The sequence below is a fragment of the Phoca vitulina genome, unplaced genomic scaffold (assembly GCF_004348235.1).
Source record: "Phoca vitulina isolate PV1807 unplaced genomic scaffold, GSC_HSeal_1.0 scaffold15, whole genome shotgun sequence".
Classification (NCBI taxonomy): Eukaryota; Metazoa; Chordata; class Mammalia; order Carnivora; family Phocidae; genus Phoca; species Phoca vitulina.
Genome location: NW_022589718.1, coordinates 13,348,645 through 13,368,521, shown reverse-complemented (window position 1 = coordinate 13,368,521; position 19,877 = coordinate 13,348,645).

The following is a 19,877-nucleotide window of genomic DNA, read 5'->3' as shown; positions in this document are numbered from 1 at the left end:
TGAAGATACAGTACTAGTGGTGTGGTGTGGAAGAGGGGTAATGGCTGGATGTGGCACCCAGGCCGAACTTGCTCAGTAAAATGACACAGTTTCTAGAAGCAAAAGCTGTTTGTGAATGAAGATTGTTTTCATTCACAGGGATAGTGGCACCTCATCTGGCTCCCTAGGGGGCGGGAGTATTTCGGTGTTCAAGGTCACTCAAGGTCTCTCTCATTACCTGGGGCCCCAGTCCTGAGCTTCTCTCTGGGCTCTGGTTCTCCAGGAGGGAGGTATGCCTTGGCGGGGCCTGAGTACAGCCTAACGGCCTGGGTTCCTGCAGAGGGAAGTTCTTCCCATATTGGGAAACCTGATCGGGCATCATCACCACGTAACTATGATTCTGTTTCACACCAAGTTCAGGCAGTAATTAAAGTAAACAGACTCAGAGAGTCCCAGTTTTAGAAAGGTATGCATGCCCCAACTTCCACTCACTTGTAAACCATGTTGGGTGGTATGAAATATACAATTATGTGATCGGTTTTGATCAAATAGAAGTCCTATATTTCACAGCACTTATATACTTATTAAGTGATAAAACTGATGATCTCTTAATAATGAAGTATTCTGTAATTCAAACTTTACAATTTAAGCAGCCTTTTCCTTTCTCCTTTAGCCAAAAGTATTGTGAAGATTTATAACCTAGTCCCATAAATTCATATCAGGAAGTACCATTAAGTTATTCCTGGAGCCTAATCATTTCTAAAACTTCATAATGACTAAGATAACATAGCTTTTAATTTTTTTTTTAAGTAATCTCTACGCCCAACATGGGGCTCGAACTCACAACCCAGAGATCAAGAGTCGTATGCTCTACTAACTGAGCCAGCCAGGTGCCCCCATCGTCTTCAAATTGTATTGTTTATAGAATCAAGTCATCAGTGAATCATGTATACAATGGCCATAGGCAAAAGGACAGCAACATATTTAAATAAATGTAGCAGACTGCATTGGGTCTCTGAAGAAAGACATTTTAAAAACATTCACAAATATAGATACTCAAAATCCGCTTTCTTTACATAAGGTCCTATTCTTCATCTACAACCGAATTTAGTACATGCCAAAGTTATTAAAACAACGCCGTTGTTTAGTTGTGAATGTAAATGCATCTGCTTCTCCCTCCTCCCCCACCCACAAAAAAGGAAACATTTTAGCCATTTTAAAGTGATCAAAAACAGCCAAATGGATTTTTAGGGAGTTTTCCAAAAGCAAAAGAAAGGGGGAAGTGAGCTGATGTTAGATAAGACACAATCTGGGTACCTGAATGAATTTTGTCCAAATATATCAAAGATTAGTTTAGCAAAAGTCAAAGTACAGCATGTCTCATGGGCTCAGAATTGCTCCTGAAATATATGGATAAACATATGGTTCGCTATACGATTTATATTATTTTGAATGCGATAGTCGTGTGAATCTGGTGCTGAGGGGTATTAAGAGTACAACCTCTATAAACCCAGTATATTACAATTTTCTATTGTTAGAAGTTGTTATCAGTAAGTTTGTCTCTCAGCCCTTTTCTTGTCACGCTTTACACTAAGCAGAGCTCCCAAGTAAAGAAAATATTCAAAACAGTTGAGAAAATATTCGAAGCACTTTTGAAACAGTTAAGAAAATATTTGAAACACTTTCTTTGGTTGCCTTTTATGTGAGACTCCTTGAATGAATTAAACCTTAGTGCTGCCCACACTCGCCTTTGTACTGGTCGCTGTCTTCACCGCACTTCACGGGATTTTTCAAACCATCTCCTTCCGTGGGGATTGTCTGTGAACTGATCTATGTTCTGGGCACTGGCTTGCCTTTCTCTCAAAACTCGGTTTACCTGGGGTTCTTCCCTCCTCTGCCCAGAAATCTATTGCCTTTAGTCCTTCTCTTCTTCTGGTTAGCTCTCTGATTTAAAATGTAGATATTGAATTTAACGTGACTTCCCATGCTCTTTGGAAGGGTTCTAGCAGCAAAATATCCCACCACCAAAAAAAGTCAGGCGGGAGCGGTTAGAGCAGGGAGGTAGTCTAGTGCGCATATACCTACTGCCATGAGGGTAAATATGAGAGGCGTAATTTAATGCTACTGTTTATTTTGAAAATCAGATTAGATTTTATGACATGCATGTTGTATGTATATCAAATCAATAAAGGAGAACCACTTTAAACAACTCATTTATGTTCCATTGTATTAGGAAGCCTTGCATTTCACTAGGCCCCATTTCAAATTTGTAGCACGGCAGGGGGCACCTGGGTGGCTCAGTGGGTTAAGCGTCTGACTCTTGGTTCCACTCAGGTCATGATCTCAGGGTTGTGAGATCGAGCCCCCGTATCAGCTCTGCGCTCAGCGTGGAGTCTGCTTGAAAGAGTCTCACCCTCTGCCCCGCCAAATAAATAAATAAATAATTTTTAAAAATTTGTAGCACGACCTAAAGCCCAATGGCAGATATCTCAGTTTCCAAAAACGCTTTGGCTCTCTACATACATAAATGAGATCATTCTTTTTTCTCAAAAAAAAAAAAAAGTAAAAAAGAATAATGACAATCCCGCTATTTGTAGATCAAACCAAGGACTCAGGTAGAAAATGTGAGGAAAGGGATGGCAAAGGCACAGGAGTTAATGCTGATGCTACCGGCTTCCAGCCTAGGCAACTGGGAAAGTAATGAGCTCAAGTGGGAGGACAGGTTTCACAGTCTGTAAATGCTAAAATAATATCCATGCTTGGTATTAGGCACAGAAAACAAACTGAGAAAGGGGAGGCTGGGAAAAGTGGGAGGAGGGCAGTATGGGAAATTCCTGTCTTGAAGAGTGAGATGTTCAAGCAGAGACGTGCCAGGCACAATCACAGCTTTCTTTCTTTCTTTCTTTTTTTAAAGATTTTATTTATTCACTTGAGAGGGAGAGAAAGAGAGAGCATGAGTAGGGGGAGGGGGAGGCACAGAAGGAGAAGCAGGCTCCCCGCTGAGCAGGGAGCCCGATGCGGGGCTCGATCCCAGGACCCCGGGATCATGACCTGAGCCGAAGGCAGACGCTTCCCCGGCTGAGCCACCCAGGCGCCCCCTCATGTGTTTGAGGTCCCAGGTGGGTTAGGAAGAATGTGTATAGGAAGTGTCATCAATGACGACAACACTTTGATTTTCACAACATACACCTTTTCTTTTTTTTCAAGTTTGTTTATTTGTTTATTTACTTATTTATTTTAGTAATCTCCACACCCAGCATGGGACTCAAACTCACAACCCCGAGATTAAGAGTCACATGCACCTCCAACTGAGCCAGCCAGGTGCCCCTCACAATATATATTTTCTCGTTGTCTTTTCCTCCCGTATGTAGCCAGCTGTTAATCTCTGTGCCTGTCTTGTTTTAGCTTGTGTGCTCCCAAAGATCGAGAACGTGTGTGTCTGTCTAACTCCCTCTGACCAGTGTGCAGTTCAATGTCATTGGCAAGTAGGCTCTTAATGTGCACACTCCTTATCCAGACATGAGTTGGTTTAGCCTGAGCTTGGGGAGGGGAGCGCCTGGCTCCAGGACACAGAGCATGAAGCTAAGGGTGGGGAGAGAGACAGGACCTCCCCATCCACTTACACATTCCTGTTCTGGCAGAAGCTCGGACACACTCTGTTCTTTTACCCAGGGTTGCAGGCTTTAGAGTATGTGTCCGAATCTACACTTTCCCGTGTGTAATTTGAAGTCGTTAAAGTAGGGGGCCTGGGTGGGGGGCTCAGTCGGTTAAGCACCTGCCTTCGGCTCAGGTCATGATCCCAGGGTCCTGGGATCCAGCCCCGCATCGGGCTCCCTGCTTCTCCCTCTCCCTCTCCCCCTCCCCCCTGCTCATGTTCTCTCTCTCTCTCTCTCCCTCTCAAATAAATAAATAAAATCTTAAAGTCAATTGCCTATTTGACCATCTGCAAAGAACCAAATTGTTAAGTATCTCAAAGCCGGGGCTCTGTCCAAAGCCCCACGTCGTGGTCTATCCTGGAACTCTTCAGGAACTGTCCCAGGCCTCCCACAACCTGGCTCTCAATTAAAGGGGTGCTCCTCACACGATCCTCTCCATCCCACCAGGCAACCACCTCCCTGCGCATCTATCTACACACACTCCAGTATCTTCCGCTGTGGTCTCTCTAGGCTCTGTGCATCTCTTCTTGACTCAGCACTTTCTCAGAAAACCATGCCTCAGGATAAATGCTTGACCTGGCTCAGGAATTTCGGCCCTGCCCAGTGTGTCCGGTCAGTGTAGTGTTCATCCACACCCTGGGCTCTGGCCTGTTGATTCCACATGGCTGACAGTCTTGCGCCCACATCTTCCTCTATGAGGATGAGGGGAAAGTTGAAGGTTGAAGGAGCTACAGTTGTGATGAGCAAGCACATGACAATTAGCAAACAAATAGAATAGAATTCAAATGAATAAATAAAAACAGCTCAGCATCATGTGGATATGTGGCTTTTTGGTTAGCTTTTCCTTTTTTGCACCAAATTAGAACCAGTCGCTGTGTTCACAGAAAAGGCTTTGCTTTGCCAAGCAAATTGGCAGAGAAGATGTTCTTGCAATAAAAAGACAACATCCTAATATCTTTTCCTAGCTCCATCCTATAAAATGCAGCTCTGTTGCATTGCCAAACATCAGGGAATTATAACTTCCTCCCACTGCTACCAACACTGCTACAGACTGAAAAGGGAAAGCCAACATCTTTATTAATTCTTTGAGTAAATTGTTACTGTGCACATGTCAACTGCTGGGAACTGGGCTGGCCACTAGGAGAGTTGCAGGGGAGCTGTGAGCCCTGGCCCACACACACTCAAAATCTAACTGCAGAGATAAGGCGAGTAGAATGAGGCGCTCCTGGGCAGGGGGCCATATATGCCATGTGAGTGAGTGGTAGGGATCTGAAGAGCCGGAGGATTTCAGAGGAGGGAGAGAAAATTTCTGGCTTCACAGAGGAAGTTCAAGTTGATCTGGGCTTCTGTTGATTCAATAAATATTTATTGGGTGTCTCTGAGGTCTGGGTACTGTGCTAATTGCTGGGGAAACACGAGTGGGCATTACAGACACAGTCCATGGGTCCTATGGGAGCCTATGAGGGAAACAGCCATTAATCAAGTGATCACACAATTATTTAGTAATTACACATGGTGAGCTGCATGAAGGAAGCAGAGGGAACTATGAGGGCATAAAGGAGCAGGCAGGGAAGACTGCTCTGTGGAAGGGATGTGGTGTCTCGGATATATAAATGAGTAGGAGTCAACTGGGAGAAAAGAAAAGGAAAAAGAAAAAAAGAAGGCAGTGAGCATTTCTGCCAAAGAGAACAAGCAAAGTTCCTGAAGTAGGAGTAAACATGGTAACTTAAAAAAAATTGTACCGCCTCTGTAGGTGGAGCGAAAGTGATAGGGAAGGGGCGCCTGGGTGGCCCAGTCAGCTAAGCAACTGACTCTTGGTTTTGGCTCCGGTCGTGATCTCAGGGTCATGGGATTGAGTCCCAGGATGGGCTCCATGCTCAGAGCAGGGTTTGCTTGGGATTCTTTCCCCCTCCCTTCCTCTGCTCCTCCCCCTGCTTGTGCTCTCTCTCTCCCTCTCTAAAATAAATAAATAAAATCGTGATAGGGAAAAAGGAAGAACAAGAAAAGACTGGAGCCAGACTATCAGGGTCTTGTGAGTAAGGACTTTCATCTTGATCCCAAGAACCGTGAGAATCTTATTAAAGGGATTTAGGAAGAAGGTTGACCATCAGTTTCATCTATTAAAAACACTCTTCTGGCCTCACTGTGAGGAATGATTGCTGGTAGGGCTCTAGAGAGGGTGTGAAAGACCAACTATAGCCAATTGCCCTGGTTCCAGGCAATAGATGATGGTGGCATTGGAGGATGGAAGTTGATGCATTTGGGAGATACTTGGAGATGAAAAGTTGGTATCAGTTCCTAGCAATAGATCGTGAGATTATGGAAGCCTTTTCCTCAATCCCGATGTTTCCTACCTATGAAACGTGTTTTGTTTCAGCCCTTCTCCTTCTTTGCAGTGAGCTGCCACAGAGAGCAAGAGTTCTCTTCATCTTCCCCTGGCAGTGACTGAGTGCTAAGCACTGCTCAAAACCAGGTGGGTGAGTGGGTCTGCTCTCTTCTTTCCATCTGACCCTCACATTGAATTAAGCCCTCAACCCTTCTTGATCAGTAAAGCCACAGTAAGGTTTTCAATATCTTGGCCTCCATTTTTACTGTTTTATTTCTCAAATTTCTTAACGTGGGCAGAGAAAAGAGATGCTATTTATTAGGGAATCCTTCCAGACTCCCAAGAGACAAGATGTGGGAATTCCTTGTAGGTGGGTAAGATTTTGATAGAAATGGAAGGATAGGTGTGGGAAGAGCATAAGGAAAGGAGCAAAATGGTAGAAAAACTTTTAAGGTGTGAGTGTGGAAAACTGAATGAACCAGTCTGGCTAGAGCTGAAGATCTATGTGGGGAAGTTGCTAAAATCAGGCTGGAAAGATTAGGTTGGCTTCAGATTTGGAAGGTGCAGAGGGCCATGCTAAAGATTTTGGATTTTATCCTCTAAGCGAAAAAAAGTCACTGTAAGGTCTTCAAGCAGGTGGCATAAGCGAAACAACCAGTGGTGTGTAGGGTAAATTGGAGCATAGAAATCAGTTGGGGAAAAAAAAAAGAAATCAGTTAGGAGATTATTACAAGGTCCTGAACCAGTGTGAGGATGATAAAGAAGGAATAAATATAGACATATGGGGAAGAATTAGCAGGTCTTCCTTGGAAGATCAAACATATGGGTGACATGCAAGAAGAATTCAAGATGGCTCCAAGGTTTGTAGTCCAACCTGACAATTTTTGAATGCTTATGCAAATTATTATCTAATTATTCAACAGAATATCTTATTTCTTTAAAATAATACTTATAGGGCGCCTGGGTGGCTCAGTTGGTTGAGCGACTGCCTTCGGCTCAGGTCATGATCCTGGAGTCCCTGGATCGAGTCCCGCATCGGGCTCCCTGCTCGGCAGGGAGTCTGCTTCTCCCTCTGACCCTCCCCCCTCTCATGTGCTTGCTCTCTCTCATTCTCTCTCTCTCAAATAAAAAAAAAAAAAAAATCTTTAAAAAAAAAATAATACTTAAAGAATATGAGAAAATACTTTTTATAATGTTAAGTTTAAAAAGCTGGATACGGGGGCACCTGGCTGGCTCAGTCGGTAGACCATGCAACTCTTGATCTTGGGGTTGTGAGTTTGAGCCCCACGTTGGGGTGTAGAGATTACTTAAAAATAAAATCTTAAGGGTCACCTGGGTGGCTCAGTCAGTCAAGCATCTGCCTTCGGCTCAGGTCATGATCTCCAGGTCCTAGGATCGAGTCCTGCATCGTTCTCTTTGCTCAGCAGGGAGTCTGCTTCTCTCTCTCCCTCTGCCCCTCCCCACCAATCATTCTCTCTCTCTCAAATAAATAAAATCTTTTTAAAAAATAAAAATAAATAAAATCTTAAAACAAAAGTTAAAAATTAAAATTAAAAAAATAAAACACTGGATACAAAATTGGATGTCCATCATGAGTATAGTTGAGTAAAAGTAATGTGCAAAAGGAAAAAGTCACTTCAAATAAATAAACCAAAAATTTCAAATGAGATTATCATTGAACAGTGGAATTCTATGTGGTAGTTCTTTTCTCTTTTACCTATTTCTCAAATGAGCATATATTACTTTATAATTATAAAATAAAATAAACTTTTTTTAAAGATTTTATTTATTTGAGAGAGAAAGCACAAGCAGGCGGGGGGTGGGGTGGGGAAAGGGGCAGAGGGAGAGGAAGAGGGACAAGCAGACTCCCTGCTGAAAGTAGAGGACGCTAGGCTCTATCCTGGGACCCTGAGATCATGACATGAGCCGAAGGCAGACCCTTGACCATGACCATGAGCCACCCAGGTGCCCCTAAAATAAACTTTTTAAAGGAAAAGGACCAGATCCATATTCCTCTTTTAAACTAGGGAGTAAAAGATTTTCTCTTTCCACTTTCAAAGGTGGTATGTTCTTTTTTTTATGTCTTGAGAGCACGGGTGTGATTAAAGGGACTGATAAAGGACCAAGAATTCATGAGTCATCAAATATAACACCCTGAAGAATAAGGAGAGTTTAAACCCTCAGCCTTGAAGTTAGTATTAAACTAATATAAAAAATTCGTCATGTAAGTCTACCAAAACTGAATATTCGGTACTTCATTTTTTGTTTCGTTCTGTAAAGACACACTCAGTATACCAATGCTGTGAAACGGAAACAAGTTTTAATAACCAACAGCAACAGAGGCTTCGCTAAGGCAGAAACCCAACCAGGAAGACTTTGGAGTGATTAAAATCTCACAAAGAGCTAAAAACAAAGTCAACACAAGGAGCCCCTGGCTGTTGTAACCGTCTGGATCGCTCCCTGTTCAGATTTGTGCAAGTGCCGCAGGTGACCTTGGGAGAGCGCCAGGCTGGGGGGGTGGGGGGGCTCATGACTCAAGCAAACTGAGACTTGGGTGCAATTAGGTGAGCCCTTATACTAAATGGACACCACAAATCTGCGATTTGGTCTGCACGAGATTTTTATTTTTACCTCAGGCTCTGTCCTGTGTCAGAATTTGTCAATTATTTTCATGAATCCCATGACAGTTTTACATGAATTCAAATAATGCCTCTTACTTTTTAATATCCCTACTTAGCCATTAGATTTTGATGGATTGGTTTTAATTTTTAATGTTGAGCATATTCTGTATTTTAGACCAGGGAGCATGAAGCTATTATGCAGTTAATGAGTTTCATCATTATATACAATACGATGAACAGTGTTTTATTTAAATTGGGCAAACATTAACAATCATACCCAGAACATTTTTTTTTTTCAAACCTTCTCCACGCTCTATGGCACAAGGCAAAGTTGCATGGTAGATCCGAGGAAGGAAAAGGAAGAGTGAGGATTGACTCTGGGAAAGCCAGAAAGACCAAGATAGTTTCACCAGAGGACAGCTTTGTGGGATGGGTAGGTGGATACCCACAGGCTGCAAATCCACAGAGATGCTGTCATCTGGAAGGTGCTGAGTACCCCTCCTAGCCCCCATGTATCTTCCCTGTAGATTGATCACAGGGCTTGAGGCTCTACCATTACAATTTTCCCTTGGAGTCTTGAAGCCTAATCACATTTATGGTCCTACTTTGAAAATTGCAAAGCACCTCTGGGAGCACTTTTTTGCTGATACCTCGGAGCGGGTACTCTAACCAGTCAATCGAGATTAACTGGTAGACCTTTCGTTGGAAGAGGCAGTAATGCTAAGAGCTTGGACTTCAGAGTTTAAATGTTGCCTCTGCCACTTATTAGCTGAGAGCGACCTGGGCAGGTTATGTACCTGAGCCTCAGTTTCTTCATCTATAAAATAAGGATAATAATATTTTCCTGGAAGGGCAGTTGTAAGGGGAAGATGTATGTAAACTATTTAACCACAACGGATGGTACCCATTTCGGGACAACCAGGTAATTCAGCAAGAAGCTGTTAGCTCCCAACTGAGCACATGCCCCTCCCTCAACTCATGAGTGTCTCCGGAGAAATAGTGTTTAACCTAGAGGTCCCCAAACCTTGCACTGTGGAGATTTGTTTGTTTTATAAACTAAGAGGTACTCAGACACCAGCCTCTCAGAGACTCTGATTTAGGAACTTGAACAGGTGTGGAGGTCAAGAGTGTAGATTTTGGAGTCAGATTGCCTGGATTCAAATTCCAGCTCCCTCCACTATGTGTGCCCTCAGGCAAGTCACTTATCTTGTCTGCCCTGTCTCTTCATCTACAAAATTAGGATAATTAACAGTGAACTACTTCACAGAGTTGTTAATGGGATGAAATTAGTTATTATTACTAGTAAGCATGGGGTAGGTAGGTCCTAGGTCTGATGTTTTAAAAAAGGCTTTAGGGGCGCCTGCGTGGCTCAGGCGGTTGAGCATCGGACTCTTGATTTCAGCTCAGGTCGTGATCTCGGGGTCATGGGATTGGGCCCCACCTCAGGCTCCGTTGTCAGCATGAGGGTCAGATGATTTTCTAATTTTTGTTTGAATCATCAAATATGATTTATAAAACTCATGAGGAAAAAAAAATTGTCTGTTGTGTGTACCCAGATTTCTGTTTTCTTTGTTCCTTTCTTCTTCCTGATGCCCCCAAATCTCTTCTTTCATCATTTCCTTTCTGTTTAAAGAACTTCCTTTAGCCAGTTTTTTTGGGGGGGATCATAATTTCATTGTAAATTAAAAAGTCATTTATTTTTTAGTTTTCTATTTATTATGTTCAGTTAGCCACTGTTAGTGGCCATTATTAGGTTTTGATGTAGTGTTCAGCGATTCATTAGCTGTGTGTAACACCCAGCGCTCATCACAACACGTGCCCTCCTTAATACCCATCACTGGGTTACCCCATCCCCCCACCCTCCTAGCCAATTTATTTATTTATTTATTTATTTATTTGAGAGAGAGAGAACACATGCAAACTGGAGGGAGAAGGAGGAGGAGAGAGGATCTGAAGCGACTCTGCGCTGAGCGCAGAGCCTGACACAGGGCTGCATCCCGTGACCATCAGATCATGATCTGAACTGAAACCAAGAGCCGACTGCTTAACCACTTAACCCACTGAGCCACCCAGGCGCCCCTAGCCAATTTCTATGGGTAGTACTAACAATGGCAAATTCTTTTAGTGTTCCCCTGTCTTAGAATGTTTTTATTTCCTTTTGTTTCTAAAAGAGAGTTTCACCAGATATAGAATTCTCAGTTGACAGATCTTTTCTTTCAGCATTTGAAAATTAATGTGCCATTTCCTTCTGGTCTCCATGATTTCAGATGAAAAATTGCTGTCATTTGAATCAGTATTCCCTTATAGATAATGCATTGTTTTTCTCTGCCTTTCAAGGTTTTTTTTTTTTTTTTCTTTGTTTTTGGTTTTTAAAAGTTGAATTTTGACATGTCTTGGCATGGATTTCTTTGGATTTATCCTGTTTGGGTTTTGATTACCTTCTTAAATCTGTAGGCTTGTGTCTTTGGTCAAATTTGGGAAGTTTCAGGGGCACCTGGGTGGTGCAGCCAGTTAAGTTTCCAACTCTTGGTTTTCAGCTCAGGTTGTGATCTCAGGGTTTTGAGATGGAGCCTTGTGTAGGGCTCCATGCTCAGCAAGAGTCAGCTTGAAATTCTCTCTCCTTCTCCCTGTGCCCCTCCCTCTTGTGTGCTCACTCTCTCTCTCTCAAAATAAATAAATAAATCTTTAAAAAAATTTTGAGGGGCGCCTGGGTGGCTCAGTCTTTAAGTGTCTGCCTTCGGCTCAGGTCATGGTCCCAGGGTCCTGGGATCGAGCCCTACACTGGGCTCCCTGCTCCGCGGGAAGCCTGCTTCTCCCTCTCCCGCTCCCCCTGCTTGTGTTCCCTCTCTCGCTGTGTCTCTCTCTGTCAAATAAATAAATAAAATCTTAAAAAAAAAAAAACTGGGAAGTTTCAGCCATTCTTTCTTCAAGTACTCTTTTAGCCTGCTTTTCCTTTGCATTCTGGGACTCCAGTATATGAATATTGAATCTTTTGTTATTGTCCCAGAGGTCCTTGAGGCTCTGTTCATTTTTTTTTCAGTGTATTTTACTTCTGTTGTTTAGATTGGATGAATTCTATTGTTTTGTTCTCAAGTTCACTGATTCTATCTTCTGTCCTCTCCACTCCCCTATTAAGCCTATAGAACAAGGTTTTTTCTTCCCGTGATTATATTTTTCAGTTCTGTAATCTACATTTGGTTCTTTTTGTTTATAACTTGTATTTCTTTGCTGAGATATTTATTTTTTTCCATTTATTTCAAGAGAATGTGTACTTGATTTTTGAAGCACGTTTATGATGGCTGTTTTAAAATCTTTGTCAGGGGACACCTGGGCGTCTCAGTTGGTTAAGCATCCAACTCTTGGTTTCTGCTCAGGTCATGATCTCAGGGTCATGAGATCGAGCCCCAAGTTGGGCTCCACACTCATTGCGAGTCTGCTTGAGATTCTCTCTCCTTCTCCCTCTGCTTCTCCCACTTGTGTGCTCACGTTCTCTCTCAAAATAAATAAATAAATCGTTAAAAAGAATCTTTGTCAGATGTTTTTAACACTCTATTAAACTTGCTGTGGCTTTAGTTGATTGTCTTTTCTCGTTCAACTGTGACTGGCTTTTGTTTTCTTTTTTCCTTTTTTTTTTTTTTTGACTCTTGGTATGACGGGTGATTTTCAATTGTATTCTGGACATTTTGTCTACTATGTAAGGGATTCAGGTCCTATTTAAATAATTTATTTTCACGAATAGTCACCCTGTTATGTTTAGCACATGGGTCCTGGCCTACATTTCTGGACTGGGGTTCCAATGGCAATTTAATTTCCAGAGACTTGGCAGCATTATTCAGTGGTTTATCTAGTATCATTGGGACTCCCACTGGTCCCTGCTGGTGCCTCCTGAGAGGGCAAAAGTATTTTCCCCTCTGGATACATCTCATTGAGGGAGAGGTATGGTAGGGTCCTCCTATCAGTTCCCCACCATCCCCCAGCCGCTCCAGACTCTCTAGATAGAGGAAGAGCGTCTTGGCCTGTAGGGGAAAAGGCAACTTCTCGACAGGGACAACTTGCTGTAGCTGGGTTCTTCTTACCCATTCTGTCCTGACTCCATATATTAGTTGGCTTGGTCTGCCATAACAAAATACCACAAATTGGGTGGCTCGAACAACAGAAATTAATTTTTCAGTCTGGAGGTGCTATGGTCTGAATGTTTGTGTCACCCCAAAATTCATATGTTGAAATTCTAACCCCCAAAGATGATGGCATTAGAAGGCGGGAGGTGGGGGGGGCCTTTAGGAAGTGCTTGGGTCATGAGAGTGGAGCCCTCATGAATGGGATTAGAGTTCTTTTTTTTTTTTTTAAAGATTTTTTATTTATTTATTTGACAGAGAGACAGACAGCGAGAGAGGGAACACAAGCAGGGGAAGTGGGAGAGGGAGAAGCAGGCCTCCCGCCAAGCAGGGAGCCCGACATGGGGCTCAATCCCAGGACCCTGGGATCATGACCAGAGCCGAAGGCAGACGCTTAACCATCTGAGCCACCCAGGCGCCCCGGGATTAGAGTTCTTATAAAAGAGGTCCCTCAGCGTTCCCTTGCTTCTTCTACCACGTGATGACACAGGTAGAAGGCACCAGCTATGAACCAGAAAGAGGGTCTTCAAAGAATGTGGCCATGTTGGCCACTTAATCTTAGACTTCCAGCCTCCAGAGCTGTGAGAAATGAATGTCTGTTGTTTATAAGGCACCCAGTCTGTGGCATTTTGTTATAGCAGCCTGAACAGACCAAGATGGGATGCTAAGAGTCCATGATCAGGGTGCTGGCAAATTCCACATCTGGTGATGCCTCTCTTCCTGGCTTATAGCCAGCTCCTTTCTCCCCATGTCCTCACAGGGCTTTCTTCTGAGTGCACAGAGAAGGGGGTGTTGTTCCCTGGGGTCTCTGCCTCTTCTTGTAAGGATAATAATCCTACTGGATATGGTCCCCACCCTTGTGACCTCACTGAACCTTAATTACTTCCTTAGAGGCCGCATCTCCAAATACATTGGTGGTTAGGGCTTCAATATGTGAATTTGGTGGGGGTGGATGTGAGGAACACAAACATTGGCCCCATACCACCTGGTGACTCTAGGTGGGAGAGAAGGACTTGGGGCCCACAGGGACAAGAGCTCCTGGACCAATTGACCTGCTGTAGCTGGACCTCTTTAGCCAGTTCCATCTGTCTTGGTATCTCTTGGTGGAAAGGGGAGTCTCAGGTCCATCAGGGAATAAGATGCTTTTCCTGGCCACTTATTTTTGCTGAGGCTCCAAATTAGTGCCCTCTTGGGGAACCACCTTGCTGCCTGTGTCAGGATCACCTAATATCACAAGGATTTCAGTCATTCAGAGGAGAGGAATGAGCCTGCCTGGGCTGCCTTCTGTTACCAACCCAGGGGTCAGAGAATGCCAGGTCTGGCTTGCCTTCTTCTGTAGGGTGGGCACATATAGGATCTGTTCTTCCAGCTCCAGAGTCCCAAACTAGTTCACTTTCTCCCTACCACCTTCGAGAGATCACTTTTGTTTGTCTCTTGTGCTATTTCCAGGGTTTAAAATTGTGCTTAATGGAGAAGAACAGGGAAAAATGGTCTACACTACCTGGTCCAGAAAGAAACTTTTACACCACCTTCTAAAAATGGGTGTTATCTTGGTATTGTAATTGATGAAAGGACTGGGATAGGAAGATTGCATGACTTTCAGCTTGATAAAATACACTAAGCATTCCAGTTAATCTGGCTAACTGAAATGGAACTCAAGGATTGCCCAATAATACAGCTAGATGATAACTATCCTTCCTGGTACCTTCTTGAATGTCTCTGTATTTCCAAACTGCATGGTTTTATCTGGCTAACATCAATGATAATCAGGGGTTCTAAAATCTATGGCTCTCAGCCAGCCAAAACTTATTACTATTTACAGAACATAGGACCATTTGAAATTTTTGACTAATCATTATTTTGATTCAAGATGGTAGACTAATAAATATATTGAAATTCAAGTGCGATTGAATGGAAAGATTCTTGGAGTAAAAATAAAGAAACCTGGATTCAGGTTTTATTTCTGTCACTAATTTGTTATTCAGCCTTGGAGAAATACATTTCTTATTTAAAATGAAAATAATTCCCTCCCAGGACTGTAAGAATCAAATGAAATTAAATATGTGGAAGTATTTTGGAAAACACAAAATATTATATGTAGCTGTGACATCAGTGCTTTCCTTCGGTAGGAGCAGTGGTTATGACAGATTTTCCTTAATGCACCCACATTCTCAAATGTTACTAATGGCAGATCTGAGCTGGTTATCTAGAGAAATGGTGAAAACACCCATTATCCTTGCTTGGTTCTGAGACACTTGATTTCGTAACACCCACCTCACTTTATAGATGTTGTATGGCACAAGATTGTTATTGAAATTGAAGCGAATAGAAACTAGGTTGGGTCCTTGGTGAGGCACTCATGCTCCCTGCACATATTCGAATGTCAGGGTATCATGGTGCAGAGGCTAGTCTGGGAATCAGGAGGTCTGAGCCATTCTGCTCTTGACTCTACTGAGTTATGTGACCTTGGGGAAGTCACTTTAAACTCTGGAACACAATATGCTCACATGCAAATGCAAGAATTGGACCCGATGAGCTCTAAGAGCCTTTCCTATTCTAAAAATGTTCCATGTGTTGCAAAGCCACAGCTAGGTTCTGGGTAGTTAACTGGTCACTGCAGCAGCAATCAACCACTGCGGTTTGGCTTGACCAGCATTGAGGTGTAGAGTTTAACCAGGCAAGGGGTGGCCTTGTGCTCAGCCCTGCCTCATGGTTCCTTCATGATGTTTCCCAACAGTGCCCTCCCTCTCCATCCCTGTTACCATGCTGTTATTAAGGTCATTGAGCTCTCATGCCTAGACCATTGCAAGAATCTCCTCATGGGCATCCCAGCCCCCATGTCTTTTCCAACAGTTCGCTGCACATCCTGCAGTAAGGGTCATCTGAGATTGTAGATTTACTGGAGGTTAGCTTGAAGGAGATCTTAGAAAGCACCTATTTGAGGATTTCCCAAACCATGCTCTTTTTAAGAGCTGTTGTACACACACAGATACACATGATTCGGTGGTCAACTACTTTGGAAAATTCCGTATTGCTCTCTTGGAGAGAGAGTGGCACTATCACACCCAAACTTTAACAATAATTTCTTCAATTGTAACATACATTTGTTTTTTGTTTTGTTTTATTTGTCTTATTGTCCACTCAAATCAGGATCCAAATAAAAGCCTTTTCCCCTTCTTGCTCTGAGAATTCTTGCTATGGGGAAACCCTCTTACTGTTGTTTAATCTAGAGTTCTCCAGACTAATTTCACTACAAAGCTTTGTTCTTGTTGTTGCCACAAAATACTATTCATGTATCTTAGAACTACTGTCCTGAAGAAGAATAGTTGGGAAATGCTGATCAGCCCATTTTCTGAAACCAACAGAAATGGCTTTCCAAAATAATTTGATTATCAAATATTTCTACACATCTAAGTTGTTTATAATATATATGTGGAGTAAAAAACAATATTGAAATAAACACCCATCACCCAGCCTAAGAAGTAGAATATTATCAGAACCAATGAAGCCACTCTAGGCCTCTACCTAATTGCACCACCCTGTTCTTATCATTCACCTGCTTTTCTTTATAGTTTTACCACATATAAAAATGCCCCTAAAATACATCTTTCCATTGTGCATTCCTTGAACATTTAATTAATGGTATCACTGTAGTTCTGCAACTTATAAAGTATTTGCTCATTAATTTTGTGAGATTCATTCATTCATCATATAGAATTCCATTGTGTGAGTATATCACAGTTCATTTATTCATTTTCCTGTCAGTTGGTATTTGAATTGTTTCCTTCTCTTTTTATTTTGGTTTATCATAAGCAATGTTTATGAATTGTTTTACATGTACACACATGTATGAGCAGAGTGCCAGTGTTTCTCTAGGTTATAGCCTCAGAGACAAATTCCTGAGTTTTAAAATATACCCATCTTTAGTTTTACTGGATAATATGAAATAGCTGCTCAATTTACAATTTATATTCTCACCTGTGGTGTATGAAGGTTTCTGTTGCTTCACATCCTTGGCAATGTTATCTTGCCAGACATTAAAAAAAAAAAAAAAAAAAAAAAACCTTTATATTATGGAAAATTTCAAACGTGTGCAAGAATTGTCTTATGACCCATCCTTCAGCTTCAACACTTACCAAGTCATGGCCAATCTTCCATGGGCCATGGTAGACTGTTTTAAAGCTAATCCTAGACATGATATCACTTCATATTTTAAAACTTCAGAACATATCCTTAAAAAAATGGACTCTACCTTTTAAAAATTGTAATAAAACTTACATAGTTAGGTACACAAATCTTAAGAGTACAGCTCAGTGTATGAATTTTTACACATGTCCACAGCTGTGAAACTACTACCCAGATCAAGATCCAGAACATTTACAGGGGCGCCTGGGTGGCTCAGTCATTTAAGCATCTGCCTTCAGCTCAGGTCATGATCTCAGGGTCCTGGGATCGAGCCCCGTGTCAGGCCCCCCACTCAGCAGGGAGTTTGCTTATCCCTCTCTCTCTCCTTCTCCCTCTGCCCCTACTGCCTGCTCATGCTCTCTCTCTCTCCCTCAAATAAATAAATAAAATTTAAAAAAAAAAGGATCTAGAATATTTACAGCCCGCCCCCCAAGAAAGTTCCTTCATAGGGCCTTATAAAAACATAAGAACAATGGCACTATCACACCCAAACTTTAACAATAATTTCTTCAGTTGTAACATACATTTGTTTTTTGTTTTGTTTTATTTGTCTTATTGTCCACTCAAATCAGGATCCAAATAAAAGCCATCCTTTTCCCCTTCTTGCAGTTTATTTGATGAACAAACCAGCTTACCACAGTCTGGGTTCAGTTGAATGCATTCTCCTGGCGCTGTTTCACATGTTCCTCTGTTCCCTATTTCCAATAATGTGTTTGTTAAATCCAGAGGCTTGATTAGATTCAGGTTCAAGTTTCTGACAAGAACACTTTATAAGTGGTGGCGTGTTCTTCTATAAGAAGGCACATAATGTTTGGTTTTGTCTCTTTTGTGTGGAAAGGCAGCAATCACTGATAACCACTGTTCCTTAATTCATTAGAGGGTGTAAAATTGTGAGATGCTATCCTTCCTTTTTCGTGTATTAGCTAGGATGCTTCTCTAAAGGGAAGTTTCCCCTCACCGATTATTTGGTTACCTTGAGATGCATTTTGTATGGAAAATTGCCAGATTTTAAAATTTCTATCAACATAAAAAATAAAATGATGCTTGGCTTAAATTTTCGATTTCCCTGATTACTAATGAAATTTTCATATGTCTCCTTTTTTTCTTCTGTGAAAGAAAAAAATCTTTCTTGCCTGTCCTTGTCTTTTGTACATTTCCCCCACTGAATTATATGTCTTTTTCTTATTGATTTTTAAGAATTGTTCACATATTTGGTTACTGATCCTTTGTTGGTTGCAAATATCTCCTCCCAGTTTGTGACATTCAACTTTGGCCTCTGAGGATGTCCCTCATTTTGTTACTGGCTTGGACATGCATTTTTTTTAAATGTTCAGTTGGCCACATCAAGGGCATAGATATATGCCACTAGTAACATGTAGTGTAATTGTAATGTGAGGTTTGCTGGGGAACTTACAGGCAAAGAATCAGCAGAATGCATGTGTTCCCCCCACCATCTCCCGCTATCCTGTGGGTAGGTGTGCTGAGACAAGGCATAATTAATTTATAGGGAAATTAGAATATGACAATAGGATCTTCAAGGAAATTAGCTCTTTCTAAAGGAGGAAGCTCTGGAGCTCAGCCCCACTGGCAAGGCTGGCTGTCCTTCTGCTGAGCTCACATAGACCTGCTGAGGCAGCTGCTTGCTAAGCTACAGAAATGGGAGAGGAAATGAGCCTCCAGTGCCATCTGGATGTGTCTCTCCTTATATCTGAGGTGTTTTGTAATGGGATGTTTTTTCAGGTTATCTCGCCTGCCATTTTACCAGAAATGGAAGTCCTCCAAAGAATGTTTTTGAGGTCAACAGAATGCTTGCAATTAGACTGTGTATAGAATAATATAAGCCAAGCTACACATTGCTGCCAGATTAAGCTTCCTAAAATTTTCACTTCCTTCATGTTAGTCTCTGGCTCAAAAGCTTTCAGTAGTCCCCCGATGCCTACATATTAATGTCCATGTGTTTTGGCTGGATATTTAAGGCCTTCTGCAATTGTGTCCTGATCCAGTTCTCTGATCTCACCTTTATGCAAATTTCCACCCTATTAAACTGGGCTTGTTATTGTCCTTTAAGAGCACCAAAAAGTTCTACCGCCTTCCCTCTTCCCTCCAATTATCCAAGCCAGAAGTCTTCCCTGAGATACAAAACAAATTCTCCCTTCTCTGTGAAGTGTCCCTGACCATTCCTGTCTTCTGTGAACTATTTGATTATTGAGTAGAACCAATGACTTTTGACACTTAGTGCTCACCAAATACCCTTGCGCTCCCCACATTTCTCAGCCCCCTTTGCTGTGGGTTGGGGCCATGAGACTAGTTCCAGCCAGAAGACTATGAAGAAGTGACACCTGTCAATGGGCCCATGGCAGTTAGGAACTGATCGTTTTCCTCTACACTTGATGCCAATACTGCGGTAACCCACGTTCTAGACGGGTTGCTACAGTATGGGAGTGGACCGTCCTACCTACACTGAACTTTATGTGAATGGGAAATAAACACAAACTTCGAGAGTTGATTTGTTATTGTAGCATTGATTAGCCTGTCCTTTTTAATGCAGACCTCGTGTCTTTGGACAATATGAAAGTGGACTGTCCCTTAACTCTAACATTATTTTTCTTTCTCTTACTCATTATTTTTGCCTGCCAAGTACCACCACTCCAGACTCTGAACAATACCCCCTATTCCAGGGTGATGATCCCTATGGGGGTGGTTTGTTCTTACAAGTTCCCAGTTGACCCACCCAGGGCACCTGATTCAAGCTAAGCCAATGAGCTCCTCCTCATTGGTTTTGACTTGGAACCCAAAAGAGTCAGCTCAGATTTTTCTAGTGACCGGATATAAAGTTTTATATACTGGAGCTCTAGGATATAAAACTGGGAGCCTCCAGCAGCCATGTTGTGGTGGGCAAAGAAAGCAGGTCTGCAAGAGAATTGAGCTGACACAGGGACACAGAGATATTTAAGACCCTGCTTCCAGTTGTTCTTGAGACCTACATGTTTCTTAA